The sequence below is a fragment of the Gopherus evgoodei genome, chromosome 5 (assembly GCF_007399415.2).
Source record: "Gopherus evgoodei ecotype Sinaloan lineage chromosome 5, rGopEvg1_v1.p, whole genome shotgun sequence".
NCBI classification, from domain to species: Eukaryota; Metazoa; Chordata; order Testudines; family Testudinidae; genus Gopherus; species Gopherus evgoodei.
This window is the reverse complement of record NC_044326.1, coordinates 64379929-64395118: the sequence shown is the minus strand read 5'-3', so window position 1 is coordinate 64395118 and position 15190 is coordinate 64379929. Positions and strand designations below refer to the sequence as shown.

At 40.2% G+C, this 15190-nt stretch overlaps 1 protein-coding gene across 15 annotated transcripts in view; it reads left to right on the top strand.

Moving 5' to 3' along the window:
- Positions 1-15190, top strand: part of TENM3 (teneurin transmembrane protein 3) — a 2266571-nt gene that overhangs the window by 1903323 nt on the left and 348058 nt on the right. The window contains exon 1 of one of the 15 annotated variants that reach the window (XM_030563290.1): positions 1728-1787. The exons of 13 other annotated variants lie outside the window; for them this stretch is intronic. The gene's annotated coding sequence lies outside the window, so the exon portion shown is untranslated. Of the gene's footprint in view, positions 1-1727; positions 1788-15190 lie in introns of those variants that run through there. One more of the 15 variants, XM_030563288.1, reaches the window with a different exon arrangement.

The window sequence follows — 15190 nt, the reverse complement described above, 5'->3', positions numbered from 1 at the left end:
ATAGACAGTGGGTTCTAGTGTGTGCATATAAGAACTGCTAGCTCCACTCTGTTTTATAACCTGTGCTACAGTTTAGAGGGGCTCTCCTCTTTCCAGTATATGCACACATTACTGTCATTAATGTTAATGGCAATTATGAATGTACATCCAAAGGACTTTAGCTTGCTATTGCATTTCTTCCATATGTAAAACTCTTGTAGACTTCACTGGCAGTTTATGGTTGTGGAAGTGCTGCAGTATCAGGTGAATGCATGAGACTTGTTTGTATCAGTACGTTAAACCACTTTGTAAGCTGTCCATCTTCCTCTCATAAATGGAAAGCTGTCTAAGGGCTTGTCTACATCAGAAAGTTGCAGCGCTGGTGAGGGAGTTACAGCGCTGCAACTTTGAAGGTGTACACATCTGCAGGGCACCACCAGCGCTGCAACTCCCTGTTTGCAGCGCTGGCCGTACTCTCGTTTTGTCTCGGGTGTAGAGGATCCAGCGCTGGTGATCCAGCGCTGGTAATCCAATGTAGACACTTACCAGCGCTTTTCTTGACCTCCGTGGAAGGAGGAAGCCTCTGGTAATCAAGCTGGTCTCCTTTCCTGGTTTGCTCTCTCGTTCGCGGAACCCCGAGCAAGCAGGTCTCCTTCCCTGCGGTTTGCTGGGTGGCTCCGGGAACGCGAGAGCAAACCGCGGCGAAGCTGGTCTCCTTTCCCGGTTTGCTCTCTCGTTCGCGGAACCCCGAGCAAGCAGGTCTCCTTCCCTGCGGTTTGCTGGGTGGCTCCGGGAACGCGAGAGCAAACCGCGGCGAAGCTGGTCTCCTTTCCCGGTTTGCTCTCTCGTTCGCGGAACCCCGAGCAAGCAGGTCTCCTTCCCTGCGGTTTGCTGGGTGGCTCCGGGAACGCGAGAGCAAACCGCGGCGAAGCTGGTCTCCTTTCCAGGTTTGCTCTCGCGTTCCCGGAACCCCCCTTGAAGCCGCCCAACAGCGCTGCAGTGTGGCCACATCTAACACCACTTGCAGCGCTGGTTGCTGTAAGTGTGGCCACTCTGCAGCGCTGGCCCTATACAGCTGTACTAATACAGCTGTAACAACCAGCGCTGCAAAATTTTAGATGTAGACATGGCCTAAGACACACCCAGTTTTGTTTAACTGAGATTTGTGACAAATTTCATAGCTCACATGTAAATTATATTAGATATATGATGTATACATGTTGGCAATACAGTGTTCTTATATTTTATTTGGTCAGGAAAAGATCCTTTTGTGACAATCCAAGGAGTAGAGCTTCCTGATTAAATCTCTTTATCTAGAAAGGTTAGAAATATTTTAATTATCAAAAATATTTTTGTGGCATGTCTTTTATTTTAGTGTAAATAAAATGTCATGCTGCAAATCTTTAAGCATTAGGTTATTTGAAAATCTGTGGTTTTGACATGGTAAATTAACATCACAGAAGAGTATTCCTATATTTAAAAGCAACTGCTGTAGGATATTTGGAAACCAGAGATGACTTTAGAAGACTATCGGGAATGAACTGGATTTTTTTCAGATTATATGACTGAAGAATGATAACTATGGAAGGCACTTTTGCAGTTTAGAAAGGGTTAAGGAATGCCAAGCCCAGCCCCCCTCGCTTCCCTGGGTGTAAACAGAGGAGCCTCAGCCTATCATGTCTGATTGCTGTTATGTGCTTGAGGAGAAAGCCAGACTCTGTAACATGATACATTATAGACTGATTCAACTTGGAAACGCCGTGGTCTGCGCTTCACATCCAGACAGAAGGAGGAATCACCACCGAAAGGTGGGTGACTGAAAACCAATCCTTTTGACCTTACGGCTGAGCCAGGATAAAGTGTGATTTCTCAGATTGAGTTAAATCAGCCAAATATATTTAGATGAGCCATTTATACAGAATAGATATGTATGGAGTCTTATTTGTATGCTTTTGTATGGTGTGGTATTGAAATGGGAGGAGGCTCTGTTTCTCTTTGAATCCGTGCAAAGGCAATATTAGCATTTTAAATGAGGTGGCTTTTTAACCCCTGAGGCACCAAATTAAGGATTTAGATAAGGCAAAGGCTTAACTTTACAGATCATTCTAAATACCAGATACTTCTGCAAGTGGCTGCTATGTAACAGAGGATTTTGTTCTTGGTGTGTGTGTGTTTGTGTATTTAAATTAAAAGGCAATATGTGCATTCTGAAGACACTGTGAACTTTTATTTCTCTACATTTTATGAATGCATTTGTGTATTTAATTTTATTAGAAATAGTTTTTGCATAATTTATAGTTGAGATAGTTAAGATTCTATATATAGTTCTGCTTTGTAAGCCTTTCTGTTTCATTGGTTTAACTCTACTGCTACTCTGAAATCTACTATACTGATTACTTTAAGGAAAAACGTATAAAATACTTAGAAATATAAAATCACCTTTCCCTGAGAATACAGTACCTAGTGTATAATTTTTGTCAGCAGATTGTTTCTAGAACAAAGTCTGTGAAGAATAATGTAACTTAATAACAGAGCAAATAATGAACGTTAAACTGTGGAAAAGCAGTCTGGGTTGATTTAGAAAGAACTGTAATATTTTTACTTTAAAATGTAAGTGAGAGTTGAGATTTTTGTAAGTACCTTAAAATAAATAAAGCAGAGCTCCCTTATGGAAATATACTACTGCTGTAAACAGCCACAATTTTTGCTGCCTTTCAGTTATAGTATTAGCTGTTTCTCTTCTGTGTACCTAATGAATGATATATACAGAATACTTGGCTATGTCACAAAGTGATTTTGTATTTCTAAAGCTTAATATAATCAAATTCATTGCCTAAAGATGGTATAGTTGAAGATTTGATCCCTTTCCACTGAAGTGGAAATACTTTCAGTAATTGAAAGCAGATTCATGTCTGGAGTTGTACAAGCCAGGGTTTTCATTTTTAAAATAAACCTTTTGTTCTCCAACTTTAAATGTTTGAAGGAGCTATCCAGAAATCTGTTTGCTGTTTTTTAGAGCAGTCTTTAAGAAGAGATCAAAAAATTCTAAGAAAGGTATGTCATAAATCCAGTTTACTTAGAATTATTTTGTCTATTTCAATATATGGACATAATATTTTAGCCTTTGTATCCCTTATATTTTAGTTATCCTGTTAAATCCCGTGAGACTGAATTTGAACTGTATCTGTATACCGAACATTGATTTTTAAAGCCCTCTTAATTAGCATTCATAATTTTAATAGATTCACTGAACTTCAGAATTTTTTGGCTTATCCCATTTGCTGCTTCTGATAAGACAGTTTGATTATTAAACAAAACCCCCTAAACTTTGAAGGTTTGAAGGGATACTGATCTACTTCAGCAAACAAACCTGACACTTTGCAGTGATAGCTGCTCTTTGCTAACTTTGTTTCTGTTTTCTGGGCATGACTGTAAAAAGCTTTAGGAATCCTTGCAGACATTTCAGCATTAGAGAGATAAATTTAGGATATGAACTGTCAAGCCCTTCAGACAAAGACTGATTTGCTCTCAGTCTGTTAGCAGCTTTGAAGATAGAGAACAATAGAGTGAAAGAAGGGAATCAATCATCTTCCCTCATCAGGCCTTGTAATCTAAAGAATAAATTGACTAAAATTAAGTGGAAAAAAGTTACCAAAGATGGCAAGATCCCTCTATCCAACAGTAAGTGTATAAACTGCATAAGAGATTTGAGAAATTGGTTTTCTGATGTGTGAGTTTTGTATTGTGATTTTCATGGGCTATCATTAAGATGTGAATGAGTAAATTTGCATATTTGTACTAATGTGCTAATTTTATTTTTTCTTAAAAGTATTTGATGGACCATATCATTTAGTTATTGCATGGTTTTCTTCTCTCTCCTTGATAGTCAAATAATTTAATCTCTCTCAAATAAGTACAAATAAAGGGAATAACATTCGAATACAAATTGGATAAAAGTGTGAACATTAACAGAAAAATTAGCTTAACCTTCTTCTGTGGAATTAATGTTAAAAATATCAGGCAAAGCTTTAACTTCTGGTTGAAATGTTACTAAATTTTTGATAAATTTGGTCCATGTTTCCGTGTAATTAGTAGCCTAAGGTGTGGCACAGCACAATCATCTCTTACAAGGACTGACAGAAAAGCTACATTGCAATTTATTGCAAAAACGTCGCTAAAGATTTAAACATGTTTTTGAGTTCTTGATTTACTGTTAAAGAGTTTTTACGTCCTTACCTTTTTTTTTACAGAGCACTGAGGGCACGTGATCTGAAGTAATACATTCCATTTTGTATGGAATGCATTTCTTTCAGAAGGAAGAAAAGTAGCACAGTAGTAGCTGTCTAGATACAGTGATTTTGATTATTAATGCTATGAGGCAGATTAAAATGCTGTATTCCAGGTATTCATTCCTTTTAAAGGTCCGCAAGAAAAACATTGCTAAGCACTCATCATCACTATTGCAAGTCACAAAAAATGACCCAGGTTTAAAAACCTGTTCTAAACTGTATTCTTTCATTTGTTAAAGTGTATTTAAAAAGATCATGCAATACAAAGTATATTTAACAAGAATCATGCAATTAGTGAAAAAAGTCTATTTTAATTTCTGATCAGCAATTAAAGGATCAGGCTTCTGAATTTCACATCTTTGTTTTGATAACTTGTTTTGCTTCACAGTTTGAACTAGACAAGGGTGAATAAAGATTTTAACAAGTAACTTTACTGAAAATTAGGTATTAATGCTAAATACACAAAAAATGATACCTGGCTTTAATTTATTCTGAACTACAGTTTTTGTCCTAACTTCCCCCCATCTGTGCAGATTTAATTGCAGAGTATTCCATTATAAATACTATTATAAACTTTACTTCCTATGTGATTGTAAGACTTTTCTTAGGAATAATTATATAAATTAAATTACGATAGCACTGTGGATATTATGCATTTAGAGACATGTTAGAGGCCTGATCCTGTGAACATTAAAGCTCCCTCAACTGCCACTGACTTCATTGAGAGTTGGTGGTGCTCAAACCTTTCAAGATTGGGCCCTAGAAGTTCTTTGCACAAAAATAAATTGTTAGAGTGAAACAAAGTAATGGGATATTATGAATATTTACACACTTTTAAAAACTAAATTATTTAACTTTGTTTCTGTTCTTCACTCATTCAGTATAAACAGATGTACTAAAATACGCTATTCTCTTTTAGAAAACTTTCTGTGTAATGATGGAATAGGTTGCAGAGACATTTTATAAATGATACACAAACACGGGGATGGATTGTTTTTTTAATAAATTCTGTCCAGAATTGTAAATGCAATACTACAGCATAGATTTAATGTTCATTAGAAGCAACATTAAACTCTCTAGTCCTCTTCAGGGACTAGCTGAAGCGACTGTTTAGCTAAACTTGTAACTATTGTTTTTATGTTCATGTTTAAACCATTATCGAGGGGATGCCTGATGACCCAGTTCTTTCAAAATGTTTTTGATAGCAGCCACCGCCTACTCCAAATAGTCATAGACACAGGCTGTACAATATCCCAGGGGGTGTATATTGAAATAGGGGGTTATAACTTTCAATCCAGTTTATGGAAATAAGGTTAGTTATGGCCTGTTGATGTGTGCAGCAGATCAAAAGCCTTTAAGTAGAGAAATCAGATTAATCATTACAAGATTTAAGTATTTTACTATATGCAAGTTATAGCAGTAATATATAAATGATTTTTGTTTATAATTTGTAAAATGTCTTCATGCTCTAATTACACTTCTAAAAAGTACAAATAACACATTTTCCCTTCATCCCAAAATTTAAGGTTAGTGAAGATTTAAAGTAGAACATGTTCAGAGTTAAAGTAATTGGACTGAATAACAAAGAGTGTTTGACAAGAAATTTCACAGGATAACTGAACTTTTACAAAACAATTTATTGTTTGATCATTCAAATAACAAATGTCAGCCAAAATAAGCAAAAGTAATGATGATTGTAATTTGTAAAGATCTGAACATGGATTACATTTAAATATATTTAATATGCAGTTTCATTGTTTTAAGTTTAATCTATTTTCAGAAGCTAAAGGACAGCTATCTTGGTAATGGCAATTTAATTGTACTAGCTTTACCTTTCTGATAAGTAACTTTTCTGCCTGTTTCCAGCTAATGCAGAAGATGCAAGCTTAATAATGGAAAGAATGTTTTGATGCCTAGGAGGCCCCGGGTTACCTAATAAAAAGGGCTTATGTGTTCCACGCTAGTTGGAAATAACATTTCTGATTTGGCATGTTCCTGCATTCTTAATGACCAGTTTCAGTGGTCTTCAGTTATAGTCTGATTACTGTGCTTGTTCATAGTAAAGAGCAGCAATATCTTATAGACTGCTTTAAGACGCTAGAGTTTATGAATGAAAATTAAAGAAAACACAAGCATTATTGTACATAAAAAGTATTTGGGTATTTCTTAATATCATACAAACGTATTTTTTTTAAGATTTAGTTTAAGTTCAAAAGTCATTCTACTGCTTATTTTTATTTTTATTAAAGTAGTTCAATTTGCATCTCAAGTATAGTATTTACTGACAATGCAAATAGAAATAGATTTTTTCTTAATACTAAAATGAATTCTTAATGTTCAACCACAATTACTAACTTTAAAAAATAATTTAAACTGCTTATGAAATGTTCAAATCTGCAGAAATTTCAGTCAGAGTTGCTAAATGTTAATTTTTGCAGAAGATATTTTCCTCTAAATCATAAATTATGTCTAAGGAAAAACTGTCTAGGGAGCTGTCAAAAGTAGTCTGGAACACTTTTTATGCCTTTTCTTTTAAATAAAACAAAATTGCCTTATATAGCATTGTTACCCTTTTATAATTATTTAACTATTATTTCATTTTAACCTCTGCTTAAATGTTGTAGGTTAGTGCAATAGACACCTGGCTGTGCTCTTAAAAGTTTATTTGTCTTTCAATTCCTGTGATAGTAGGGGGCAGTACATCTCCTTAATTATCTTTGTTCAGGGAAATGCTGAAAGGATAGGGTAGTTAAACAAGGCCATTTGGATTTGTGATAAGGTCGAAGTCAGATGCAAGGAAAGTGGTTAAATGCATTACCATCTTATTGAGTACATCATCAGTAAAGTGACCTTGATGGAGGTGGAAAAAGCCATTTGGCTATTTTATGACAGCCGCCTCTCTGCCTGCTTTATCACTGCCAGAGAATACTTCATATAGCTTTATCATACTCTCCTTTTTTGTTTTGAAACCTGATTTCTCTTGATTGTAGATAATCAGTGAACATTGAAATGGACCTTACTGATGATGGTAGATTTTAGTACTTAAGGGTTTATCCCATAACTTGAAATGTTCCTTCATTAAATGTTAAGGTAACCTGGCTCGCTGACCATTCTATATTTGCTTTTAAGGATCATTTAATGATGATGATTAGTTTCTGTGAGAGGGAACTGCTATTCTGCTACTTTTCAAATTGTTTTAAAGCTATTAGGAGGAAAGGGTTGCCAACTTCAGTTTGAGCAGCAGGGATAGTGTTTGTTTTAACAAGTGCGTAAGTATGGTTATTCAAGTCAAACTGGTTCTATGGCTGTTCTAGCTTCAGTGAACCCTTTAAGGGGGAGAAACAAAAACTTTAGTGAAACAAAACCTAACACTATATTCTTAAACTATAGTATTTTCTGCTTTGGGGGCTGCTCCTGCAAGTTGCTGAATGCCTGCTGTAAGCACGCGCAGCTCCCAGTAGTTACAGAGGGAATTTTATGGTGCACTTCACCTTGCAGGACTGGACACGTTGACTGTTTGGACAGTTATTCTAAAATTTAATCAGACAGATCACAGGAACCAATCTTCTTTGAAACTGCCATTATTTCACTCAGATGTGTCATCCTGCTTTTGCTAGGCATCGTGGCACTCTATGATGGATTGTGGGGGGAAAAATAATTTATTTTGATATACTGGCTTTGAAAAGACTCCTGTGCTAGTAGTAACTTTTGCAGGGACCTTTTGCAAAGATGTCAGAATAGTGATCAAGGAGACTTTAAAATAGTTGCAAAAATTACAGGAGGCAGACCACACTAAGAAAACTGCATCCAGTTTACAGGACCTCAAGGTATAGATTAATTGGATGCAATTGATAGAAGACAATAAAAAATTATTAAGAGGCTGGAGGGAATAATGTATAAGAAAAGATTAAAAGAATATGTATAGCTTGGCTAAATGACAACTAAGCAAGAATAAGACAGTCTACAATTTTAAAGAATATGTAGAGTAAAATGGTATAATTAGCAATAATATAATGAAATTGAGGAAAGAAAACTATAGGCTTAATAGCAGGAGTCATTTTGTAACAGTAACAGCCTTGAAGCTATGGAAAAGTCTTTCAATGGAATTGATAGAAGTCCCATTGCTTGAGACATTTAAAATTACTGCCTGTACTGGCCAGAGAACGGAGCATGATCAGCTCAAAGTTTTACATCTCTAACTTCTACTATTCCATGGAATGTAGGCTTTTTTGAAGATCACTTCCATGGTCTGACTGACAGTGGTACAGACAAAAGGTGAGCTCCCTCTCAGGAGAGCAGTTTCAAGGAGGAGGACTACCGGATGGAGATAGGTTTTGTTCTCTCTTCTTACCCAACAAACTCCCTTCTCCTGCATTCTTCCATCAGGCTTCATAGATTCCAAGTTCAGAAGGGACTATTATGGTAATCTAGTCTGACCTTCTGTATAATACAGGTCATAGAACTTCTCAAAAGTAATTTCTGTTAGAACGAGAGCATATCTTTTAAAAACCTTCTGCCCTTCCCCCATCATTCACGTCCCCTCAGAAGAGAGGCTTTTCTTCTCCCCATCTAAAGAATTCATAATGAGTCTTCTCTCTATTTACTTTCTCTTGCTCAGTCCTATCCTGGAACTTCTCTGCTGCCATATATGGCAGGAGGATCTATATGTCTCTCCACATTTCCCTTTGGACAAGTAGAGACTGATTGTGAAACTGTGGTTCTGCCGTCTTCCTCTTCCAAACTCACTACTTCACAAGAGAATCCCAAGAGGATCTTCTCAGACAAATGGGCCTGTCTGGTGACTTTTATCACATTGATGCTCAAAAACTCCCCCACTGTGCTAAGGATACCTGACAAGGTGACGGTCCTTATGATGGAGGGGCTTTAACTGTTCATCAACAAGTGGGACAGGATCACCTTCAACATCTGAGTCCTCTACGTAGTCAAGGAGGAATGCTTCATAAAATTCGTCTTTCTTCCCCGTCTTCATCTGTGTTTATCCATTATTCCTCACCCTCTCTCCCCTTAATTTGTGCTCTGTTATCTAATAGACATCACCCTTGTTCCAGCAGATGAATTGTAGTTAAAATATTTTACAGTTATAAACACATGTGGTCTGTGAAGTATCCTGGACCTGAAATGGCTGCATTACTATGCAAAATGGGAGAAATTCAAAGTGGATTCCCTTTGGTCAACAATAGTGCTATTGCCTTGGGACTTCATGGTCCAATTGTGTAGTCCCACAAAGTTCCTCAGGTTCACAATCAACCATCTATATTTTCAGTATCGGGCCCATCTGTTTGGTCAAGCATCTCTATCAATGACTGTTACAATGATTATGATTGTAATTTCAGCAGCCCTTTGTCAGGACAGGACATGTGTGATTGCTTACCTAGACTACATCCAGAAAAATTATCAAGCCACAGCAACTCTTCCATATTCTGGGAATTACTGAGAATGGAGTCAAGGGTTCTCTGATGCTCTCATAACAGATGCCTATTCGAATCAGTGTCCCAAATTGGCCAAAAAAGCCCTATAGTTTACAGACCTGCTCTGGTAGTCCCAAGACCTTAATCTTTCATTTCTGAAAGAAACTGATCTTCTCCAACAGGGTCTTGTCCTGCAACCTTCACCTCCTCCTCAGCTCAAAGGCTTGATTCATAACTAAAGAAACTGGCCTTTTAAGACAAAGTCCTAACCATTCTCCCTCATTTGTGTGCAATTTGTTTGGTCCTTTTTCTCCACTTAATGCATATCTGTCTGTTTACCAAAAAGTATCCCTCCCAGTCATCTTTCATTTCCTCCAGGCCTGTTTTGTTAAGAGTCTAGCAATTGAATACCTCTGGGTTCAGACTTTCCGTCTTTAATTCCCTTCAGGGTCAAGGAAATAGATTTTGTCAACAAGTTTCATGTCTCAATGCTTAGATTTTGCAAAGTTGTAGGTTACCCAAGACTTCTTGCTAGGTCTCTTGGCTCTCTTTGGAGTTTCAGTTTTGTGTTTAAAAATGTTTTATGTTTAAATCCCTGTGAACTCCTGAAAATTGTGCCTCTTTTTATTCTCTCCTGGAAGATCGCCTTTTCTGGTGGTTGTAAGCTCTGTTCACAGAGTGGGGGAGGTAGCTGTACTTGCTTGTGACCCATCTTACATACTTTTTCAGAAAGAAAAGGTGATCCTACATACCATTTCCTTCCAAAAATTAATGTCAGACTTGCACCTAAGTAAAGAGATTTCTGTGTGTAATTTCTGTCCCTATCCCAAGGTAAGAGAAGGATTCTAAGGCAGTCCTTATACATCTATAGAGATAATGAAATTGATCTTCTACTCCAAGGAATTTAAGAAATCCTATTCCCTTTTCATCTTACTTGAAGTCCCCAAGAGCCTCAGTATTTCAGCACTCTAACCCTAACCTTTTCCTCCAGACAGAGTCTCATGGCCTTGCAGGCCTATTGTATTAGGGCAGTTGGTACATCATGGTTACCAAAGGAGGAAGTCTTAGTGAGTGAGTTGTGTTGGGTTGCCACTTACCATTCTGTGGACACCTTCAAGCGCTCCTACCTGGATTTGGTCTCATTGGCTGATGTAGCATTTGGATGATACTTCCGGCTGTGTTTCCTCAGCAACCCTGGATTGCTGCTCTCAGAAAAAAGAATCTATTACTTATTCACTATTTTTTGTTTTTTGCCTTTCACTGGCTTACATTCCCTCCTCAGCCCAGCTCTGAGCTTTTCTTATGTAGCTTTGGGCTACCACAGATTAGTTCCATTCATCTGCACCTGTAGCAGTCACACCATGTGAAAAAAATATCAAACCTATCAACTGTTTTTCATGTGGTGAGCATTGTTTAAGATACCCACTCACACCCTTTATCAGGCTTGGCCTAGGTGACTGTAGTTAGGAAGTTAGGTCAGACTAAGCTGTTACCTCATTAGAAGTCCTCAGCTCTGCCTGCCCTAATCTTACAAGTGAGTGGACTGTGAGGGGACATGTCCCCCTCCCACTGACAGAAAGGCTAAGAGTATTCCAGCTCTGAGGCAGTACCAGTTAGACTCACTTGCAGAACATGCTTGGAGAAGGGGAGCTTAAAAAGGGGTAGCTGGCTACTGCAAAAAGGGGGAACTTTGCCCAGGAAGAGAGGCTGCTAGGGATCACCTCTGAGCTCCAGTAGCAAGGGGATCCCAGCCCAGAGTAGTGGTTGGCATTTCCTTCCTCTCCTGCCTTGTTTGGGAGCATACTAACACTGCAAGACAGATATGGGTGTGGGGCCCTGGAAGGCTGCTCTCAGTCAACAACTGGTGGTGAGACCTGGGGAATGCTTTAGCAAAGCTGTTGATACGGTCTCCCACAGTATTCTTGCTGGCAAGTTAAAGTATGGGCTGGATGAATGGACTATAAGGTGGATAGAAAGCAGGCTACATAGTCGGGCTCAATGTGTAGTGATCAATGGCTTCATGTCTAGCTGGCAGCCGGTATCAAGCGGAGTGCCCCAAGAGTTGGTCGTGGGACCAGTTTTGTTCAATATCTTCATTAATGATCTGGAGGATGGCGTGGACTGCACCCTCAGCAAGTTTGCAGATGACACTAAACTGAGAGGAGTGGTAGATATGCTGGAAGGTAGGGATAGGATACGAGGGACCTAGACAAATTAGAAGATTGGGCCAAAAGAAATATGATGAGGTTCAACAAGGACAAGTGCAGAGTTCTGCACTTAGGACAGAAGAATCTCATGCACTGCTTCAGACTAGGGACCGAATGGCTAGGCCGCAGTTCTGCAGAAAAGGACCTAGGGGTTACAGAGGATGAGAAGCTGGATATTAATTAACATTGTGCCCTTATTGCCAAGAAGGCAAATGGCATTTTGGACTGTATAAGTAGGGACATTGCCAGCAGATTGAGGGATGTGATCATTCCCTTTTATTCGGTATTGATGAGGCCTCATCTGGCGTACTGTGTCCAGTTTTGGGCCGCATGGTACAAGAAGGATGTGGAAAAATTGGAAAGAATCCAGCGGAGGGCAACGCAAATGATGAGGGGACTGGAGCACATGACTTATGAGGAGAGGCTGAGGGAACTGGGATTGTTTAGTCTGCAGAAGAGAAGAATGAGGGGGAAATTGATAGCTGCTTTCAACCACCTGAAAGGGGGTTCCAAAGAGGATGGATCTAGACTGTTCTCAGTGGTACCAGATGACAGGACAAGGAGTAATGGTCTCAAGCTGCAGTGGGGGAGGTCTAGGTTGGATATTAGGAAGCACTATTTCACTAGGAGGGTGGTAAAGCACTGGAATGAGTTACCTAGGGAGGTGATGGAATCTCCTTCCTTAGAGGTTTTTTAAGGTCAGGCTTGACAAAGCCCTGGCTGGGATGATTTAGTTGGGGATTGGTCCTGCTTTGATCAGGGGGTTGGACTAGATGACCTTCTGAGGTCCCTTCCAACCCTGATATTCTAGGATTCTAATGCCGCCAGGAGCTAGAAGTTACTGGACTCAAAAGGGATCCCTGGGAGTGAATTGAACTTTCTGGGAGCAGTGAGATTACCCAGGGGCAAGGTACTGAAAGAAACTATAGCTAAGTCTGGGCTGTGGGTCAGCTGACTACATGGAGTTGGACTCTTCCTGCCCTGATTAACAAAGGATGGGAGCATGAAGCCCTACACCTGATACAATGCTTTGAGACAGAAACAGATTTTTGTGAGGGGGCTTCCACTGAGATGGGCTCTGAGAACTGGTGTAAGTGGCAACTACAGCAGACCAACGAGCAACAGCAATTCCAGAAGCAAATGTTAGACAGCCGTGGATGGCCCAGCAGTTGGCTCAAACAGTGCAGCCGCAGCAACTGCTGAAGGAGATTGTCTCCTGGTAGCAATAACTCCAGTGAAACTTTCTGCAGCAGTTGAGACCCCCAGCCACTGCACATTCGCAGGTTGAGCTCTGCCACCTGTGTCAGTGATGTTAACTAAGATGGGCCTGGATGACAATCTGGAGGGATTCCTCATCACCTTCAGGAGGGTGGTGCCGGCCTCTGAATGGTCTCCATGGCATTGGGCTTTAGTTTTTGCTCCAGACCTGGTCTGCCATAACCTTAATCCGAAGCAAGCTTGAGACTACAATTGGATGAAGGTTGCTATTTTAGATTACCTGCTTATAAGTGAAGATAGAAATTGGCAGCACTTTAGAGCAGGGACATAACCCAAGGAGGTATGAGCCTAGGTAGTAGCGCAACAATTGAAAGAGCAGCGCTGCCAGTGGCTCCCCCTGCAAAGTTTTGATGGTCCCACTATGGGTCCAACAGAAGGAGGTACTGAGACGTGTTGACTGGAGGTGTACCCAGACAGTGACACAAGCTGCCTTGGAGAGTGAGATGATCAGCCCCGAGGGGACAATTTGCTTGCAGCATATACATGGAGACGTAAAGCCTTACCCAGTAAGTCACTGGAACTGAGGATGGGGACCCACACTGATTCAATTACCGTACTGCTAGCTAGTAAATAAACCTACTCTGTGATTAATTCACCAAGATCGGCCCTCCTCCTGGCAGATTGTTAACATAATGACCAGTCCTCAAGCTGAGCTCAGTGACAAGGCCTGGCTGGTTGACACGTGAACCTAAGACCTTGAGAAAGGAATGTCCTGGGGACCAGGACTGACCAGGGAGATGCTTGAGTGGATGGCACTTGCAGGGGATCTCCAGCCCCTAATGCAAGGGGGAAGCATCATCCAAGAACAGTGTGACAGATGTTCCTATGAACAAGCAGTGTCTGTGAACAGGGAGGCAGCGGACCTCCAGCACCTGAGACAGTAGCCCCACTTTGTGCTGAACGGCTGAATAGAGTGGAATGGAACCTGCAGTGAGGGGTAACAAGAATTTGTTTATTGGTACTCCATGATTACCAGCAAGTTGTATTGCAGCTGACACATGAAATTCACTGTGCAGGGCATCTAGGGTGGGAGAAAACTCTTGACCACTTACTGACTTGCTTTTTCTGGCCAGTGTTGCATCCTGAGGCAACTGGTTAGGGAGAATCTTACCAAAGTGTAAGCTGGCCATGATAAAACTGACTCTCTTGGGATATCAGGTAGTGGATGCCTTGTGAAAACTGTTAGGCAAGGTCTGTGCTTTAAACCCATGCCTCAGGCCCTAAAGAAGGAGGCAGATCCACTGCCTCCTGAGCCTGGAGGAATAATATTACCAGTTCATCCCCAACTTCGCATCAATCACAGCTCTTTTGACCTATGAGCTAAAAGGAGAAGACAATGAGGAGGTCCAGTGGGATGACTGGTGTGATGAAGCATTTAATACCCTGACTGAGCCAGGTGCCAGTCCTCGCCAACCCAGACTTCACCTAGAAGTTTATTATTCATACAGATGCTTCTGACATCGCCCTGGGAGCAGTGCTTTCCCAGGACTTCAGGAGAGAAGGGCACCCAAACTTATATTTAAGTAGGAAGTTGTTCTCTAGGGAGAGATAGTATTCAATTATTGAGAGGGAAGCACTGGCTATCAAGAGGGCTGTGGACTCCTTCAGATATTACCTGCTGGGTAGTCTCTTTTCCCAAATCACAGATCACATGCCCCTGTGGTGACTACACTCTATGAAGAACTTAAACCTCTGTGCTGGTATCTAGCAGTCCAACTCTATTGCTTCCAGATGCAGCACTGAGCAGGGACAGACTATGCAAATGCAGATTTTTTTTTCTCCTGGTAGATTGGAACTAGGGAGATGCTTGAGCAGGAAGTCTTTCTGGTCTCGAGTGGGTGGGAGTATGTGACAGTACATGCACCCATCACACTAATAGAGAGGCTAATGAGCATTCCTGCACTCAGGTGGTTTTAATTAAGTACACAATCAGAATGTGCACCATCTGGAGAAAGGGACCTTAAAGTGAAGCTGGCTTCTGAAAGCTGTGGGAAGTTTGCCCAGGAGG